The sequence below is a fragment of the Peromyscus maniculatus genome, chromosome 14, assembly GCF_049852395.1.
Source record: "Peromyscus maniculatus bairdii isolate BWxNUB_F1_BW_parent chromosome 14, HU_Pman_BW_mat_3.1, whole genome shotgun sequence".
In the NCBI taxonomy this organism is placed as follows: domain Eukaryota; kingdom Metazoa; phylum Chordata; class Mammalia; order Rodentia; family Cricetidae; genus Peromyscus; species Peromyscus maniculatus.
Window position 1 is genome coordinate 91,290,055 of NC_134865.1, and position 14,699 is coordinate 91,304,753.

The 14,699-nt window shown below is 37.0% G+C and overlaps 1 protein-coding gene across 8 annotated transcripts in view; it reads left to right on the plus strand.

The window, feature by feature from the left end:
* Macc1 (MET transcriptional regulator MACC1) overlaps positions 1-14,699 on the plus strand; it is a 120,772-nt gene that overhangs the window by 57,275 nt on the left and 48,798 nt on the right. The gene's annotated exons all lie outside the window — the stretch shown is intronic.

Genomic DNA, 14,699 nt, shown 5'->3' on the forward strand with positions numbered 1-14,699 from the left:
CAGATTGTATTGTACTTAACACATGCTAGGCAGTACTGACAGAGGTAACTTAACCTCATCTTAATCAAGTGTCAATTAAACTTCAGAGACTGTCAAAGAGACGAATATATATTATATTATTCCACTTACATGAGGTAGGTAGTTCAGTCAGTTTTCACAGAAACAGAAAGTGGAATGGTGGTGCCAGGGTCTGGGAGAAAGAGGAAGTAGGAGTTGTTTTATGGGTATAGAGTTTTAGTTTTGCATAATGAATTAATTCTGGAGATGGTTTCTACAACTGTGTAAATTTACTCAGTGTTATTCAACTTTATAAATAGTTAGGATGGTTTTGGTATGTTATGATTTTACACAATTAAATGACCAAAAAGAATGTAGTAAAAATCATGATGCCTTCCATTTATTAAGGTATCATTGATTCCTTAATGCACACTTGAATCTGTATTCATTGTGACCAGTTTCAGCTTAATATTGAGTTGTCCGTGCCAGGGTATTGTGTCTACATCGTAATACTTAGGAGCAGATGGTGATGTACTTTAAGCATGTTTTTAAAGTTATCTGGATCTTAGTGGTGATCTTTTTGTGCCCTCCTTTATATAACTACAAGGTTTCCTTTAACTCATAATGATTTTTTTTTCAGAATTCCCTAGGTACAGAGCCTACAAATTGTGAAGTATTAATTTCTACAATGGATTTGGAATCTTTAGTTATAATTCATTCATAACATTTAAATGCATTATTTATTCCAGTTTCTCACCTTCTCTGTAGCTAATTTTTTGTATACATTTGTTTTTTGAGACAGGGTTTCTCTGTGTAGTTTTGGTGTCAGGACATATTTTTATCTGTCTATGCCTTAGAAATAATTAAGACTATTAAACCAGAGCTTGCTAAAAGTAATTTTACATCTACAGGTACTAGCTAACTTGAAAGACAAAATATAGTTTAAAATTATATTGAACTTGAACATGTGATTATTTAATATTTAGTAAGTCCTTTCTCAAAAGATCCAGGTATGCCCTGCTATATGTGAACAACATTCCCTATGGTATTTGGTGACTACTGAAGGTATCAACACATATTTTGTAAGAGATATGTCATGTAAATTTGAATTCTTTAGGAGTTATGACAGAACAGAACGAAAATATAGCTGCTGTGATGCTTCAGAAATACTGAATATATGGGGCACAGTCACTAATAGAACCACTATTTTGAGTTGAAAGTGACCTATGGTCTGGTTTCTGGAAAAAGTATCATTTATTTGTTTAATAAAGGTTTTGAGGAATGTTTTAGTGCTTTCCAGTAGGACTAGGCCCGGAGGCTTCAAGAATGCCTCAGCAAGTCTTATCTATCCCAGAAGATGCATATTGAGGAAGGGCTCACCTATTGGACACCTAAGGCTGCTCAGGGAGTCACTATTGCTAATCCCACTGCATAGAAAGTATGATGGTTAGAATGACAATGATGGGATTAAGAAGCAGCTTCTCTAAGTCTCTATTTTGAATTGAAGACACTGGAGGTTAGAAAAGTGAATTGTGTAAGAGTCATTCAAAAGCAAAACAAAAAGATGCTTACCCAGTGCCCTGAGAAGGGGCAATAACAGTGTAATGAACTTCCAGAGGATGCTGAGGGAAGGGAAGTAGTGGACCTTTCACTGGGTCTAGAAGGATGGACAAAGCTGGGCTCTCCAGAGAAAGAGGGGAGATTATGGCATGCATGGCAGCATTTTCCAGACTTTGCATTCACGAAATTATTTTAGGTAACATACAGGCTAGAGAATCAACACCACTGAAATAACAAACTTAGAAAGTTACTATTTCCTAACATATCACATTATTCTGGGATAAATTTTGTTTTTTATGACTTGAAAATTCTCAATCTTAATAACCCCACCAGAATAAGCAACAGATTTTAGCAGGTGAAAGTAGTTAAATTACTTTTTAAATAATATTCATTTATAGATATTGACTATCCATTGCATATGTATATATTCTCAACTATAACATGTTGTTGATGTTATAAATTATCCTTTATAGTATTTATTTGCATTAAAATAATGGTGGATTTACAAACATATTAAATGAAAATATGGTTTGTATGGTAACTGGCAACAAGAAAGTAATGAATGATAAGTACTGAAGTTTGTTGAATTCTAAAATAGAAAGAATGCTCAACATAAAAATATGGCACTTTCCATGTATATTTGGAAAGTAGGAATGTTGGATATTCTGTGGAGGGGCTGGTGGGAGATTTTGGTGATATCACCGAAATTGGATTGGCTGTGGAAACTTCAAAGTGACTTGTACTTCTAGATAACAGTGTTCAAAGCATTCTGACTCAGGGGCTGATGTCTTAGGAGCCTTACATGCCTTAGCAGATGCATCTGGAGCTAGCATATAGCTAAGCTGAGACATAGAGAATAGGAATATAAAGGAACTCATGAGAACAGACTGGTAATTTAAGAATAGATAATGAGGAGTGCATATACATGCACATGGAGATGTACACACATGTGAAGGCCAGGTGTGGGTTGTCTGCCTTTATCATTTTCTGCCTTATATTTTGAGACAAGTTTTTCTCACTGAATCTGGTGGTCACTGATTTGGGCCTAGTAGGTAAAGTGCTTCTTAATGTAAAAGCACAGAAACCTGTTTCACAATAAAAATCTCTTTGGAGATGCAGAGACAGGCAGATCCCCAGAGCTCACTAGCCAAACAGTCTATCCAAATAAGTACACACATGCACCCCCTACCCCAGCCCCCAACACTCACAAAACAAACAAACAAACCAAACCAACCAGAATATAATCATTTCATAAGAACATTGAACAATAATGACATAGTTTTCAAGCTTGGTAGTCTAAAGAGTGACAATAACTCCTTGGGCCATTGGAAATAAAGAGAAATGGATATGCAAGCAGAAAGGGGAACTATATCATTCATCAGAATAAAAGGTAGTTACAGGGCAGCCAGAAGCATAGCAAGGAGAGCAAGTACTGCAAGAACAAGACCTAGCTCCAACCTTCATCCTGTCCCACTCAAACTCTCAAGGAGGAAAACTAAGCCTCCAGCATACAGGGCTATAGGAAACGGGTGGAAAGATACATCAACTTAGCTAGAAAGTGACTTTCTCTTGGGGTTCTCGCTTGATTACCATGACCATCTCGCTCACAGGTATACAGTGCTTCAAAATAAGGGATAAATTAAAGACTGATTTCTCAGAAGAAAAAGAAATATTTTCATCTCTAATCAAGAGATGGTTTGGTTCTTTGTTTTTGTTGTTGTGGTTGTTTGTTTTTCAGGAACAATAGAGGAATTTTGTACATTTCCTTTTTCTAATATAGAAATAAATTAATTCAAATGTTTCTCTAAAATATAGAATATTTGAATATAGCTATCACACAGATTTGTGTATTTAAATCTCAAATTCAGAAAAGAATAACATTAAAAACAAAAGAAAAAAAGTGTTCCTTAAGCCTACTCTTCTCCAAGCTCAAGGATCATACCATCTTTTGTGCAGATCTCGGCAGAGTATGTTTTTGTCTTACAATTTTCAAAAGTTTTTATTTTTTCCACTGCCATGTGAGCATATCTACAGAAAATGTATAGAATTGCCTTGGATGCTTAGGCATTTTATGTAGACATTAAAGTCATTCATTTTTAACTCTTTCTTTTCTCTTAACATACTTTTGAGATTAATCTAGGTTGATTCTACAGAATGACCTATTAATTCCTACAACTTCATTTTGTTATAATGAATAAAACTGTAATTTACTCTATCACATTCTCTTACAAACTTCAAAATTACTCTAGAGAATGTTTTTGGGAATAGATTTGCTGAGCCAGAGATATATTTGTCTTGTTTTATGAAATACTGAGGAACTGTGTTCCAACATGTTTATACTATATTGTTTCCCCAGCCAAAATCAGACTTCCTGTTTGTTCCTGTTATAGGCAAGTTTGTTGGTGAAATTGGAATCAAATAATCTTTCTGGGTTAAAGGAAAGTGAGGCACTCCTGTCATTTTGGAAATTCTGATATTTTTGGAACATTTCAATATTTAAAACGCGGTGAACAATTTTATTTTAAATTAATTCCTTTCTTTCTTAGTTGATGTTGCAAGAGATTGACTGACTTTTCCTTTAAATGACATTTAGTTTTATTATAATTCAATTAATAGTAATAATGATAATGATATTAATAGTAATGCCTAACATTACTAGAATACTTACACATGTCAAATACTGCATTAAATGCTTTACCTCATTTATTTTTGAGAGGCAGATAATAGTTTTTTTAAACAAATATTTTAATTTTATAGTTAATTTAATTTTACATATCAGCCACAGATTCCCCTGTCCTCCCTCCTCCCACCCCCCAGTCTTCCCCCAATACACCCCCCATTCCCACCTCCAATAGTTTTTACTTAGATAACATCAAAGAGGCATTCTTGAAGGATTCAAATAAGTGCTATTTTTTTTAACTGAAGAGAGCTTAAATTTGCCTAGTAAATACCAAATTTCATGCTTACCATTTGACCAAACTTTACAAAACTTTGTATACTTGAGAGAGGAAATTAAAGAGGTAAAAACTTGGAGAGAAGAGCTTTTAGACAATATGGACAGTGGAGACTCTATCTGGAAAAGTTAAGCAATTTATTCAAACATTAATTCAACAAATAATTTCTGAGCATATACTGCTTGAGAGTTGAGCTATTTTGAAATACAGTAGTGATTAAGAAAGACAGCACCACTCCTCACTGCTGACTAAGCTTGGGATGGGGTATTTGGGGAGAGAAAAGCAAAAGCACAAAGGAAAATGGCAAAAGAGATGGGCAGCCTGTAAATGTGAAGGCTTTTCAAGGGTCAGCCTAAGGAGGGTGCACTTTTCCCTGAAGGCAGGGAGGATTCCCTGCAAGTCTCTGTGAGGCAAATGGCAGCAGCCAGTTTTTATTCATTAAATATTTATACTATCTGCAGTTCGCTTAGCACTGGGGACAGAGGAAGTAAAACAGTTATTATGAATTAGAAGTAACAGATAAAGTATAAAAATTATAATGAAATATGAGAATGAAGCCATGGGTTTGCATTAGAGAAATGCCTACTTCTGGGTATGGCAGTACGGTCATCAGAGGGAGGACAAGGTAGGAGACATACCAAGATATTTTGAAATGTTTGGGCATTATTCTTTTAATTTTTAATTTTTATATATAAATGCATTAGGCTTGGTCCATTTAGCATTACTTGCATATGTATGATTTCAGACTGACCAATTGGTATTGGATAACCAATCAGGGCACTCAGCCCTGGAGAAAACTTTCTTCAGCCCTTAGTACGCCTTAGCTGTCTGTGGTTCTTTGTTTATGTGAGATTTCCTATGCTTCCATATTAGCGTGTTTATTGGTACTTTACTTGTTCAGGACTTGTTTAGGCCATCATATTGTTGAGGTATTGTGGATGAAGCCTCCCTGACATTTTTAGGCAACACAATTTTACAGTAGATTTCCTGGCCCCCTAGCTCTTACAATCTTTCTATCCCCACTTCTGAGATGTTCCTTGAACCTTAGGTACAGGAGTTTGGTTGTAGATGTACCAACTGGGGAAGGGCAACCCATGATCAGTTGTGTTCTGCATTTTGGACAGTTGTGGTTTTTAGTAATGGTTTCCATCTGTAGCAAAGTTTCTTTGATGAGGGTGAGAGGTACACTTATTTGTGGGTATATGGATAAGTATTTAGAATGTAGTTAGGAAGTGTACTGGTTTAGTAAAGTGGTGGTAATAGGTTTTCCTCTAAGATCAATGACCTCACTAGCCCCAGATAGTTGACTAAGTTTACAGTACCAGCCATGGTTTCCCTCATGTTGAGAGAGCTTTAAATCCAATTAGAGAACTGTTGGTTAATGTCAAGATGTGAGGAAACCCTTAGAGATGTCTTGCAATGCTGGTCTTTGTTGTGTTTCACAGGTATCACACCTGCAACAAATGTTGGTTGTTTCCCTCCCTTGGAACCTTGCATGGAAACTTCATGTACTATGAAAGCTAGTCCCCAGAGAGGAGGTTTTCAGGTCCCATCCATCTCAGATTCTCCAAGATCTGTGTACACTATCTTCAGCAATAGGGACTTATCTTCAACCTTTGGGAGGCAACCAAAGGCAACATCAATAGCCTATATTGTTTTAGAAGTCTCATGAACTCCCCTGGCCAGGATGTTGGATATTCTTAAAGAAGATAGATTTAGCATTTTATAAAAAATAATACATTTTTTAAATTATAAATGTATTGTCCGCTTATTGTAATTAGTTTAAGAATCATGATCCTATTATCAGGAATGGACACCTTTAAGTTTATGTGTGTATATTTTAGTCTGTTTTTACCTAAAGTAGATATTCAGAATGCTAAGTGACAAAATGTGTGTGGACTTTTCATCTCATTTTACTACACATTACTAATTGTTATATCACCATTACATATTATTGTATAACAAAGGTTCAGATTAAGGGCAGTGGGGAATTTGTTGCAACAGTTTCTTGAGAACAATGTAGAACCTTCACAAAAGAAGTGAAACTAGTGATGGGAGTGCATGGAAATTAGTGGATTGAGGAGAATGCCTGAAGGGCAGGGAAGGATCAGATTGATTCTAGATGATCTCACACTTTCTAGTACTGCTATCATATTGGGTAGGTAATAGTGTATTTGTTCCTTTAGATAGGAAGACAGGAGCAACAGGTTTTGGGGGAATGACTCTAGGTGATTTGAGTTGAGCCTGGTGGACTTTGACATATTGTGGTCTTCCATACAAGGAAGTAACTGGGCAAGTTATGAGTTAGAGTGTACATGGGTTAGATATGGATATGGAATTGGCATTGGCGTGTGTTTGTCTTTTCCAGTTGGTGCCTCTGACAGAGCAACAGCCAAAGTCAAGAATGAATAGGAAAGGGCAAAGAAATAGGGCAAGTTCCACCTAGAACAGAGTCAGTGAACAAAAATATGAGAACTTTTCAAGAATGGAGACGTTGGGCATGTGTGTTACAGAGAAGTCAATGAAGAATGAATGATGTCCTGTAAGTTTCATTGCCAATCTTGTCTAGAGTGATTTATCCAATGTTGCAGGGATAGATTTCAGGTGACACAAGACTTGTGTTTCAGGAAAATTACACTTGGGGCAGTGGATAGAATGCTTTACAGAAGAAAAAAAATAAAATGAGGAACTAATGTAATTGGAAGAGGAATCTAGAAGGGGACAATAAAGACTAAACCAGAGCAGAAGTCACAGCATCAATAAAAAGAGACTGAGGCAGTTGGATTTGTTGACTTGATGGCTTTCATATATGAGGAAGGCTGAGGTTAAGGGTGCTCTAAGATTTTAGTTGGAAATGAATGTGAAGATTGCAAAGCAGTCAACAAAGGCAGAGTGATGGTGGAAATGTGGTATGGAGAGCTGTGGTTTGAAGTTTATTTGGAGGTGCACACAAGTGTGAGAGGCATTCTCAGAAAGGCATCTTGCAGGTGAATGTCAAGGTTCTGCAGTTCAGGGGAAGGATTTAGGTGAGACTCAAATACCAATAAACTTTTCCTATAATAGCTGAGATTTGGAATAAGGAAGAAAGCTGGAGCATGAACATGAGAAGAAAAGAAGTAAGACATACTTTAGAAATAGTTAAATAAATATATAATAGAGAAGAACCCACTGCAGGGAACAGGGAAGGAAATGACTAAGTAACAGCAGGGAAATTACTGGAACACTAGCTCAAGAAAGCAGATGAGAGAGCATTAGACAGCCAAAGTCAAGGCCAAATCAGACAACAATCCAAGAGAAGCAGGAAGAGAACCAAGCAGGTAATCTGGACTTCTTCTAATTCTTTTCTCCTCTTGGGAAATCTCTGTGATATTGTGATTTACATCTTCTCCTAGTAACATTTTCACATTTCTCCCTTGTTTGGTGCATACTATTAAATATTTACAGTGGATTCTGTGAAATGGATTTTAATTTATTTTCTTATTAAATGAATTCATAGGAAATACTTTATGATTTGGCTACATTGCTCAAAAATGACCCTCTTTGACACTATGAAAATATATGACAGGTAAAGCTTATATACTTCCCTTCATAGTTTTCTTTTTTGCAATTTTCAAGAAAATAAACTATTTTAATGTCAGAAGTGGTATTGAGGCATATATTAAAGTGCATTTGAGAAAATTTTTCCCTTGATAAGCATAGCATAGATTTAATTCTAGATCTACATATTGGGGTCATGGGGAAACCTCTTAATGCTTCTATAATCAGAAGTAGGGAGTTTTAATCAGTGTTTGCAATCTTACTAAGTTGGTCATTCTCTTTTTGAATAGTTTTAATAATCAGGGGAATGTAACAACTATTATTTGCTATTAATATAAGTAATGCAATCTAATTTTTGAAGTACAATGGTTAAATCTTTCTTATTGTCACATTACTTATGAACTTATATGATGAACAATTTTTTACGTGTTAGAATACTGCTCATGTTTCAACCTATTTTGTCATCTTGTGTATAAACAAAGTGTCACAAATCATCTGCTTACTGGATAACAAAACTCCCTTGTTCATTCATGTTTTTAGAGGTTGGTGTTATTAAATAATTGGTTGATTATATGTTTTCTACTTAGACTTGGGTTGAAGTTACAACGTCTTAGGCTGTCAAAATTGAAAAATAGAGGCTGGGGATATTGTGCAAACAGAAGGACTTAAAAAAATACTAAAAACACAGCAAGCAAATGTAAGCTTCAATATATTTCCTAATATCCATGCATGAATTTTTAAAACAGTACGTTATTGGGCCAGTGAGATGGCTCAGTAGGTAAGGGTGCTTATTGTTAAGCCTCACAACTTGAGATCAATTCTCAGGACCCATGCTCTAGAAAAAGAACCTACTGCAGTAAATTGTCTTCTGAATGTGGGCAGTTGCATGCATGAATTCATATGTGTATACACATACCACATAGACACACAGACACAAAATAAATAAGTAAAAATGTAAAAAAAATGCTTAATGTTGTTTCGTATTCTTGGGTGTCAAACCATACCATACACCATTCATCTGTGTACCCCAAATCATTCTTACATACAAAGTAATTCCCCAGAGTATAGAAGCACATAGATATTTTATGTTTCATTATGCAAATGTAGCATATCTAGCTCCTACTACTTTACTACTTATATTTAGTGATGGAATCCTATTGCTTATGAAGGTACACTAATGTATTTACCTTAATTCTTCTAATATTAGTAAAAACTTAAGAGTCAGAAATTGAGATAAAAACCTGATAAATTCAAAGGACAGAGGAGGAATGATCAGCTGACCCCATTCTCCATATTTCCCAGATGGAAAAGCCTGAAAAATCTTCCCAAGCTCCTTCTTATCTCTTTCTGTCTCTTTCTATCCAGCTTTCTCAGTCCTCCAACATATCTATGTCTGTTTATAATCAGCCAATCACTGAGTCTACCCTTTGATTCAAGATTTAACTTTATTGACACATCGGAGTGGCACTGTGAACAATTCTCCTATAACGGTACACCTTTCTTAAACTATGGTGACCATGCATTTTCTTGTATTTGATGATAATTACCAGAAAGCCAATTTTGATCAGCAGTGATCATTTTTGCACAGGAACAAAATGTAAAGGGGGAAAAATTAGCTCAGAGTCTAGGACAATTGATTTCAGATACCTTAAAGAGATCTGGCAAAAATCCCAGCTGGAAACATTTTTATAGCATTTAAAATGAATTCCACCTGCAGCTAAACTACAAGTGCAAACAGACACGAGGAATTTGTGAGAATAATTTCAGAAGGCAATCCCAGTCCTGAGAAAGGGAGATGAAGGATATGGCTCTTTCATGCCAGCCTAGAGGATGTGTCTTCCTGAAAGGCCAATGTTTCTCTGCTAGCAATCAGAGCTCCAAGAGGCATGGTTGACGTAAGAATTGGATGCCTCACCTACTTCACAAACATTGCTGAAAAGCTTCTGTGGCTTTCCCAAAATGTGGGTATGGTGACATATAGGGGACACACACACACCACATACCACAGTAGCATCAGCATTAGCAGTGATAAACATCAGCCAGATTTATACTAGTGGACCAAACACAACTTGTTTGTTTGTTTGTTTGTTTGAGATAGGGTCTCTCTACATAGCCCCGGCTGTTTTGGAACTCACTATAGAGACCAGGATGTCCTTCAACTCTTCACATGCCTCTGCCTTGTGCTTAGATGAAAGGGATGGGCACCATGCCTGGCCTCAAAGGCAACTTGAAATTCAAGTAGAATACAAATGTTCTGTTCTGTTCTCTACTTTCCTTATCCTTTGGCTGTGGAGTCATCAATAATCCAGCAACTTGAGGCTGTGTGGTGGGACAGGTACTGTAGGAAAGCATAGAAATAAGATTTATTTCTTCCCAACTTCCAAAAGGCTGTAGACCCTAATGGTGGGGAGGTTGATCTACACCAGGAGCTTGGTATGCTGGTAGAAAGTTCCCTGAATGACAGGCACATAAAGATAGAGAATCCACTTTAGTCTACTTACAAATTTCAAAAGAAAATACTTTTTGATCTAGAAGTTCCTAACTTGTTTACATGTATCAGATAGTAATGCAAACTTTATCCTATTTACTGTCCAATAATTCTGGTTTTAGAAACATGATATAGGCTCGATGTTTAATCAGGTAGGCATGGTCATCTTCATTGTCAGCTTGAATAGCTTTGGAATCCCATGGAAGCTGCTGTTTTCTGTAAAGGCTTTCTTGTTTGTTTCAGAGAACTGTGGTAAAAATCCTTTTCCCCTCAAGTTGTTTTGTCAGAGCACTTTATCACAACAGAAAAAGAAAGAAGACAGTTGTTCTTTACAAATGAAAATGAATAAAATTCATCTTGAAAAATATTGCTTCATATCAAATATCTCACACTGTGAAGCAAGTGCCTTCATTTTAAGGGGGAGGGGAGGTAGTACAGGAGTCAATGGGAAGAAAGTAAAAGGCAGGCATGGGGTTGCAGCACTAAAATCCCAGCACTACGGAGGCTGAGGCAGGAGAAAATGAGTGCCAGTCCTGGCCACACACTGACTTCAAGGCTCAATTTGGTGAGATTCTGTCACAAGAAAAGGTTGTTGATTTGCTATGAGATGTAAAACCTGCTTCCTTTCCAAGAGGACAGGTTGAGTCTACCTAATCAATTCTCCTCACCATATGGGTCTACAGCCATTCTGGAATTGAGAAGCGAGTATGGCCTGCTTCATCTCTTGCCTACCTTACCTCTCCTATTACCCAGCCTCTATCTGGCTGATGGAGTTTTGATGGCTCCATAGTCAGAGGATAAGGAAGCTGGAGGAGAACAGAATATTTATATTCTACTTGAATGACTGAAAGTAGCCTTTGGCCCTTAGTTAGTTAGGCAGGCATGGATTGGCACTTTTTGGATGCAGAATGTTAGTGAAAATACTCATCAATGATGTGGAATGACCACTGGACCCATTGGAATGGATGCTGGCTAGAATTTGTCACATGTCTACTCCTATGAACATCCATTTTCCCTGAAACAGAAGAAAGACAGTAAAGTATTTCCTGGTGTTTGTGAAATTTTATTAGTGGATTGCACCGTGTTTCTAGGCTGGGTGGCTGGAAATAGTTTAGGAATCTGATGCTGTACTCATGGAAATGTTTTCCCTGGACTGTGTACTGAGTGTTGATACATTGCTTCAGCTGCCCTCTTATGCAAACAGCACTGCTTGATTTCTTACATCTTGGGCTAAATCTGGCTGTTTGCTCAACTCAAAATTCCCTGTGATTAACCTATGCACTCTTGCCTTTTGCAATTTGACAACAATTTCCTTTCTCTTCCAGGATTTGTTGTTGTGAGCTGTACATTGGTTGAAATGATTAATACAAAAGGTCTTTTGGTGACCTCTCATTTCTTTGGTGTCAATGGGGTGTTTTCTTCGGTGTTTATTGTTTTGAACTGTAATTTCATGCTGTTTGCTAATGGGAGAAGTGTTTTTTTTTTTTCTGTAGCTATTTCTTGTAAGTTTTTAGATGAGCATATAATGTGTGTAGCTGCATGTATGTTTGTGTGTGTAGGATATAGGCACTGCCTTTTCTTTGTTCTTTTTGTTGTTCATGACTGCACAGGCGAACTCATTGGATCTTTAAAGCTAAGTTTGCTTGAGTCCCTTTCTTTTATGAAAATGTGTACAACGCATTACTTTCTTCTTGAATCACTTTCTCATTACCTTCTGGCTCAAACACTGCCCACATTCTCCCACATGCCCTTTGGGTGCAATCTGTCCTTTGTTTTGGATAACTGCTCTGGTGTTACCTACTTTCTAAATGAGACTGGACAGGAGAAGGTCACATTTTGCCAATACTTTATATGTGAACCTATTTTCCCTTTTAGCAGCTAATAATTTTCCCTTCTACTTACAGCTTTTGTGTACAAGCCTCATATGAGCTGTATAATATTTCTACATCTGTGTCTTAGCAGCACATGGTGCAAAGAACATTGGCTGCTTCTCTTCTAAGACATGTCTAGGATTAATAAACATAAGCGTAAGATGACAGACTCTCCACAAATTCAAATTACTATGGTTAGCCACCTTTCCTTTCTACTGCCATCCAAACACTAGACCTCACAGAGGATTTGGCATTGAGAGTAAGCTTTGCATTTTAAGAAGTGTTTTATAGTGCTTATTTGTTTAGATAGCTTCTTTTTCTGCACAGACTTAGGATCATATTTATGTGGAGAAAGGATTTGTTAAATGCTCTCAGTAGTATTTGCTTTTCCAATAACTCTTCATTGTTTGCCTGTTCAAACTACTATTATTTTATCCTCATTGTGTCTTCAATTTGAAGGGTTTTCTTGTGTACAGTCTATCAGGGTTCATGGGATTTATTATTTTGACTAAATTAATTGAATATTATGTATGTAATTTACCTATACATTAATATCCTAAAATAAAGTCAGGACTGGGGACAGGTTGAAGAGAGGTTGAAGTCTGGAGAGAGAGCCTGAGAGTGAAATCTAACCTGGGGGCCACCTTGAGGAGCTTATCAAGACACAACTGGGTAATCAAAAGGTGGAGCCTGTACAGAATGTTTACTGGTCTGGGTAAACCTGAAATATTTACATTGGCCAATGTCTCATCCTCCGTGCCTTTCACCCACTGATGAGGACTACCTGATATACTAAGCTATAGGCACAGAGGTATTTAGTATAAAGGGAAGTTTGATGCTGTACCCACTATATACACACTTGGTGAAATAATAGCAGTAGCTTCACCTTCTGGGCCCATGAGCTCCCTAACCCTGAGTTCTTGGCACAATTAATAGCATTAGGCATGTTTTTTCCCATGGAGCAGAAAGTGATTGTCGCCCCCATAATATTTGTGCCACTCTTGCACCCATGGCATAACTTGCTATGCTTGCCATTATACTTCACACTTCCTAGTTGTTGATGGTCCACCACAACCACCACCCCCAACAACCTACATAGCACCTTCCAATAATGTGAAAGCTAGCCAGCATGGAGGAACTCCCTTGTCAGCATCAGTTTGACTTTTCTATGTCCTATGGCAAAAATGTGTGGTGTCTTCAGCAATTTGTCTTATCATTGAGTTCTGTTGGGTAACTCAGAGCAGTGATAATAGCCCGTATTGTATTATGGGTCTCTGGGACACCACTGATCAACAACATGTAGCTTATGCCTAGCACCAGGCTTTTCATTTGGCAACCTGTGGCTTCATGAGGAAAATTATCTCCTCTTTAGGGCAATTCCAATTAAACTCTTTTATATGAACATATTTGTGTGCGTGTTTGTAGATAATATATGTAAATATGAAGCTTATAAAATAGTAGGTTTACATATGGCATTTTCAAACATCTTTAATGTTAGCTGTCTCTCCTGCAACCTCCTCATCTAGAGTAGGAGCAATAATTGCCACTTTGCTGTACTGTAGTCTACATTTGGAAAGAGAATAAACATTCAGCTCCCTTCCTCTGGCATCGCTGAGCTATGTATCAGAATCTGGCCTACCTAGTAATTGTTTTCCCTTATCTACATTTATTTCTGTCACTTAAAATGTTATTTTCTAAGCCTTAGTGTTTTAAAATTGGAAAATAAACAAGATTAAAGAGGTTTAAAAATACTCAGAAAACTGTTATTTCACGGAAAACTGTTATATATTGAGATCCTTTGATAAGATCTCAATCACTGTGTAGCCCAGATTGGCCTGGAGCTCTTAACTGCCTCAGCCTCCCATGTACTGAGATTGCAAGTGTATGTTACCATGCCTGGCAACTCTTCTTTTTAAATGGAACCATGAACATCATATGAATGAGAGCTCCTTATTTCACAGATGGAAATATGACTCTCAACAGTCAAGAAGTGGCTGTAGGTATTGGGAACCACTTTTTACAAACCTAAATAGATCCTGCTGTCCTACCACTCCATAAATATACAAAATTTTGTTTTAAATGGTGCATTTTTTTCTTTAGAAGTATCTATTGGAACTTTGTGTGAGTGTGTGTGTGTGTGTGTGTGTGTGTGTGAGAGAGAGAGAGAGAGAGAGAGAGAGAGAGAGAGAGAGAGAGAGAGAGAGAGAGAGAAAGAGAGAGAGAACAAGAATATGTGTGCCTCTTTCTGTGAGGATGGTAGGTAAGAGGATAATGATGTTGGCTTTTTTACTT